We start from the raw sequence: 5733 nt of genomic DNA, 5'->3' as shown, positions 1-5733 counted from the left end.
AGTCCTTTACTGTCCAGTGGCTTTCTTCTCCTTGGGTTGCTTCTCTGGTTTCTCAGATACTCCAGCTTCCACTCTATGTTTTCCTTCACCTGTGTTTAGATTTCCCCCGAAGTTCTCTCACTGCTTCATTTCTTATCTCCACCCAGTCACCTAAAATAGCTTTCTTTATTTGTTTATTCTTCGATCTGCTGTTTTGAAAGAAACCTTAATGATTTTTCAATTCAAAAGACATTCAGTTTAAGTAGGGCTCACCAGCACATCCAAATTTTCACCACACCGTAACATGCAGAGGTTTGTGAGTTGAAGCATAGTGATCTTTTGACAATTATTCTTTTTAATTTAGAATCACAGGTATAGCTGTGCTGCATTCTTACTCCCATGTTTTGGAAGGTTTTTTTCTTCCATCATCCAGAAACGTAATTCCTGTTTTCATTAACTGGGTGAGATAAGTTTCAGACTTCTGCTTTTTCTCCTGTCTGCTAGTCTGAAAATCTCAAATACAGGTTTCTTTTCAGCAGGAAAATTATTAACCCCAAAAATCTATTGTTCAGAGCAGACAAACAAACTTGCAAGTATTCCTTCTTTAAAAACCAAACAAACCATCTGCAGCTCCTCCAGATTTTGTCTCTTTGCTGTAGTTTCAGCTTCTACTTTGTATTTACCTTTACCCTACTTTTGCCCTGAGCTTGGAATTCACAGGGCAGCAATTCCAACACAGATTATACTTGGTCTCAGGATAACAAACTTGTTTAAAAGCTTCATGCAACTCTAACTCACCAATGAGGACTATGGAAGGCAGTAGTTGCTCCACCCGTTACCCAAAATCCAGTCAGAACATTTGAAAAAATCATCAGCCTCCTCTCTCTGTCACGCACACAAATGGACAAAAAGATCTTTTTTAGCTGCTGAACAGCCTGTTATTGTTTTAGGGTCTCAGTACTGTGGGACACTGACAGTGTCTTTTGTCTTTCATGTTCCTTCCTTCCTGAACCATGAACATCACTTATTCATAAGGAATGGGTGATCTCTGTACTGATTCATGTGCTTTCAAAAACGATAGGTTTCAGACTCAGCATGAGAATTTTTAGGCTTTCCACTCCAGTCTTTTAGGGGAGAAACATTTCTACAATGCTGCTGGATAGAAAGTGCTGGAGATTTAAGACCTAGTCCACTGGCTGGTTACATGCATGACCTCTAGACAGACATCCATTTGCCCCGTGTCTCATAGAAAGCCACACAACTAGGGTTTTCCATGCGCTAAAGTCGTGCTTGTCTATCATCTTCCCACACTCGTCTAGTCAGACACAAACTGAGCTCCCCAGGCTGAACTGGGATGCTTTTGGGACACTGAGTTTTGCAGGAGTGGAAAAGGCAGATGTGCAGAGGAATTTGATGAATTCTCAAAATTCGCAATTGTCTCTACGACTGTGGGATGTTGAAAATTCCATCAAACAACAGCACCTTGAGACCCTTCAGGCAAGTTTAACAAATAGTTCTGGAGGCACAACAAAAATTGCTAATATAGTCTTTGGGTTGGCCAATACTGCCAGGGAATTTATATCTGTTTTGTCAGTTGTTTCAGAGAAACTAAAACAATGTCGAAGACACAAAAAATATTGTAAAGCTTTTTATTTTAAATGAAAAAAAAAATCTATGGTTAATTTCAGGCTTTTGTGATCTGTAAGATCAAAGGGTGGATAAAAGGTGCTATTCAGAGGCAACAGCTTTTGACCCAGTCAGAGGACTGCCTATAAACATGACTCAGTCTGGAGTAACGAGATGCAAACTGAGCAATCCAGACTCCAGTCTTTCCTCCCTCCTTCCTTTAAGAGCAGACAACTGACATCTGTATGTTAAGCAATACTGGAGGAGGGAAGCCACCCTAGGCTGAAAGAGCTACCCTGAGGCAGAGTGCTCCTTCCCACTTGAGCAGTGGAAAAAGGAGCAATTTGTTTATGTAATTGTTTATTTCTTTCTTTATTGCCTTCTCCTGCTGGTCAGAAGGAAGGGCTGATCCCCCTATACTGTTGCTCCCATGAAGAGTTTTGCAGTCTGAGATAACCTGTTACTCATGTTGCAAGTTGCTTAACAGTAAATATGCTGCTGGAATCAATACACTGCAAAACCAACTAGTTTTACATAGAATATTTTTATTATGGCACTGACGCTGTCTGTTAAATTAACTTGGGCAATCCAAGCACATTTCCAAGGAATAAATCTATTTTCTGACATGACACGCAGTAATGGGAGGAGGGAAAGAAACTCCGAAAGACTGTTTTCCATTGGGGAGGTAAAGGTTTCAATTACCACTTTGTAAGGTACAGGAGGGTATATATGACATAGGGAATGTTTGGATATTCAAAACTACCTGTAAATCTTTTCCTTGTGATAGTTAGTAATGAGTAAACTGATTTCTGGACAGTCCTATTGTGGAATTAGGAGAGTAGCTGGGAGCTATTTCTGTGGGTGGTGATTACTACTAATAAATACGTGCTATGAACCTCTTGTTATCTTTGCAAACTTGGAGTCACTGGCTGTAAGGAATTTATGAGTTGCCCTGGTTCCAGGCTCTTCCAGCAAGTGGTGCTTCAGGGAGCCAAGGAGAAGCAGAACTGGAAATGCAGGAGTGTGCTCGTATTGTTCCAAATATTATTTCTTGGGAACTGGGATGAGTAGTTTGTCTCAAACTGTCAGTCTTGCAAGATAACAGAACCTGCAGAGGCAGGATAATGTGTTGTGGACTGGGTCTGGCCTCACAAGGGGCTTTATCCTGAAAGCATCTGTGGGGCATTGGACTAGGGCTTCCATCCTCCCAAATTTGGAAGGGCCTATAGACTCTTGATCTCAAAGCAGCCGCTCTGACAAGCTGGACATGACACTTCCTCATTTGAAAAACCATCTGGACACTGTCCTTGCAATGACAGCCCCTCATTCTGTAGCCACCCTGATAAACAGGATACTGTCCGTATCCAATAAGGAACAGTGACAGGCAAACAGGCCCCTGCCGAGGCAGAGCGCCTTCTTGCTAAAATCCAGTGTGAGGCCACTGAACGGGGTCATTGCTCCATCAGCCCAGTTAGGGGTGTCAAATCACTCCTTGGGATCCCCATTCCCCACCGAACTCAACACTGAGCCTGCACAAGATATGCTTGGCCTTTCTGAAGGATGGGGTCAGGGAGCATAAAAGATGTAGATTCCAGATATCTGGCGTGTGCTGAGCATCAAAGAACTGCAACTTTATGACAATCTACACTGGATCCCTGGGTGGTGATATCTTCTTATTTTTTCTTTTACTCTTTCTCAATCTCTCTCTCACTTTCTCAATCTCTGAATCTCTCAATATCTAACCTTATTCTCAGCACACAGTAGTAGCAGCGTTTGTGTTTTTGCTACATTCTTCTAATCGTAATACATCGCTCTGAATATATGTAATGTAGTCTGGTTTGCAAGCTTTATAATTCTCCTCCTGGTTTTAAGTAAAGTTGTGCTTTGCTTGGACCACCTGGGTAATTGTGGTTACTCCTGAGTACTGTGCAGAGGATGACAGAAGCTAATCTCGCCAGTGTGGTTTTTAAAAGATATTATCAGGGGCAGGTAGCAAAGCTTAACTCTAGATATACCCATCTGCTGGGTCAGGACAGACAGGCTTGAATCTCCCTGGTTGGCCTGCCTGGTAGAACGTGACTGTGGTCCATGGCATTTCCGCTCCATCTGTTCATAAAGCATGGTAGTGAGAAGAAAACACAAACAGATCATCAGTGTTTGTGCTGAAGGTTTAAAAGATGTGGATTGCAGCCCAAGACTGCTTCGTGGGCCCTGAGATATGTGTGCAAGTAGAGGAGACAGAGATACTTGTGGCTCATAAGTTTGTGGTTGAGATTTTTAGTTTCCTTTGCCATGTGCCAGCCAGACTGAAGATGACCAAGAAACAACTTCAGATGTAAAAGTGTTCCTACACATATGTGCTTCCAAATGCAAACAGACACACTCATGCATACATGTACAGAAACTTCTGGGAGAAATGAGGCTGACTGTCTTTTATAAACCCTTTGTTCATCTGTTTTTGCTGTTTCCAACCTGTCCCTAAGGCTACCATGGGTCTACATTCCCACAGTTGATTACCAAACACTGTGCTCTGCGTGCTTGCCCTATTTGCTGTTTGCTGTAGCAGGGTGGTGGTGGTTGGATTTATTTTCAGCTCCAGTCCTTGGATCATCCCTATTCAGGGACATGGAAGAGTTTGTTCCTTTTGCCCAAGTGATGGAGAGGCAGTTAAACATGATTCAGACCTGGGTTTGGAGTCTCCAATTCTCTTTTACAGACTCAGGGCCTTGGCCCATCTCCTTAAGATATTGTGCAAATAAAGAGGGAGAGAGTGTTGCTATGAAAGTATGAAATCAGTATTCATCTGTTTTCCTGTGCCCTGGAAGTAGAAGCACCTCTAATACCAATAGAAAAATGGAGTTTAATTTCTTCACAAAAAATAGGGGACTTTAGAAGAGTTTGGATTTTTCCTTGCTAGTCATCTGTCTGAAAAGATGTATATTTTTTTCTGTCCTTTTTCTCTGCATGATTTTTTTGCAGCTTATAATAATCAATTGCACTATTCCTTTATTTTACTTTTTTTCTGTAAACAAGTACTGCTTTTCGACTGCTCCTGAAGTCATCATTCCCACTGCTAGAATGGTGAATGCCCTTTTCTGCTAAGTGGTTGGATGCAATCGTTCCCTTACCGAACAATTTAGGATTCTTCCATGTACTCAGCATTTACATGCACACACATCCATAAACATGCACACACGTATACACAAGTGAATATATATTTTACCTTCAAAAATGAAAATAAGCCACACTGTTAAATTCAGCACCAGGTATGTTTTAATGCACCTTCCTCCCTTGCCTCAGGGGGATTCTGAAGCATGGGTTGGATGACCTAAGTTCAAGGGATAGAACCAGGAAAAATGTGTCATCATTAAATTTAGCAAGGCATTGGTCTTGCCTTTGTCTCCATTGAGGACAAATCCCTGTTCCCTTCAAAAAAAAAACCCCAAAAACAAGGAGCAAAAGCAAAGTCATGTGCAAACAATGAAAGAATCATTGCAGACTGGGAGGGCAGCTCTGGGAAGTGGGGAATATGTTCACAGGCATTGTTTGCTGCTGGTGTTCACAATGCCCTTTGTCTTCTACAAATGTTATTGTGGTTAAAAACTGTCTCAGCCAAATGAAGTCAACCAGATAGTACTTATTTACAAGAATATTTGGAATGAATATATTTGGCATAATTTCTGAAGGCTGATAGTTTATAAGAGATTTTTTCATAGAGGGTTTTACATCTCTCTGTAATATTTTTATTGGTGAGAGAAAATGTGAACTTGTTTCCTCAGCTAGGAAAGCAGCATTCTCCAGCACATACACATATGTATGTAAGCATAAGCCTAGGAAACCCACAAGACAAAACAAGGACATATCTGTCTGGGGTGCACACCAGATGCCTTTCTTTGCCTGTCAGAGAATGTGCCCCAAAGCCAGCACAAAAACAGAATTCCCAGAACTGAAGAGAACGTTTTTCACACTTAACATTGAACTATAAACTGGATTCCACAAGAGGGAGCTAGAAAACAAATAATATTTCATAAAGCAGGCTATTAAACTCTAGAATAAAGTGGTGGATGTGCTATGTGTCCCTTATCAACCAGAACAGGTGGCTGAGTTGCCTTTTCATCAAGTCTCCCA

Source organism: Gallinula chloropus, assembly GCF_964237585.1.
Source record: "Gallinula chloropus genome assembly, chromosome: 1".
NCBI classification, from domain to species: Eukaryota; Metazoa; Chordata; class Aves; order Gruiformes; family Rallidae; genus Gallinula; species Gallinula chloropus.
The sequence above is the reverse complement of the archived record's forward strand: the minus strand, read 5'-3'. Positions refer to the sequence as shown.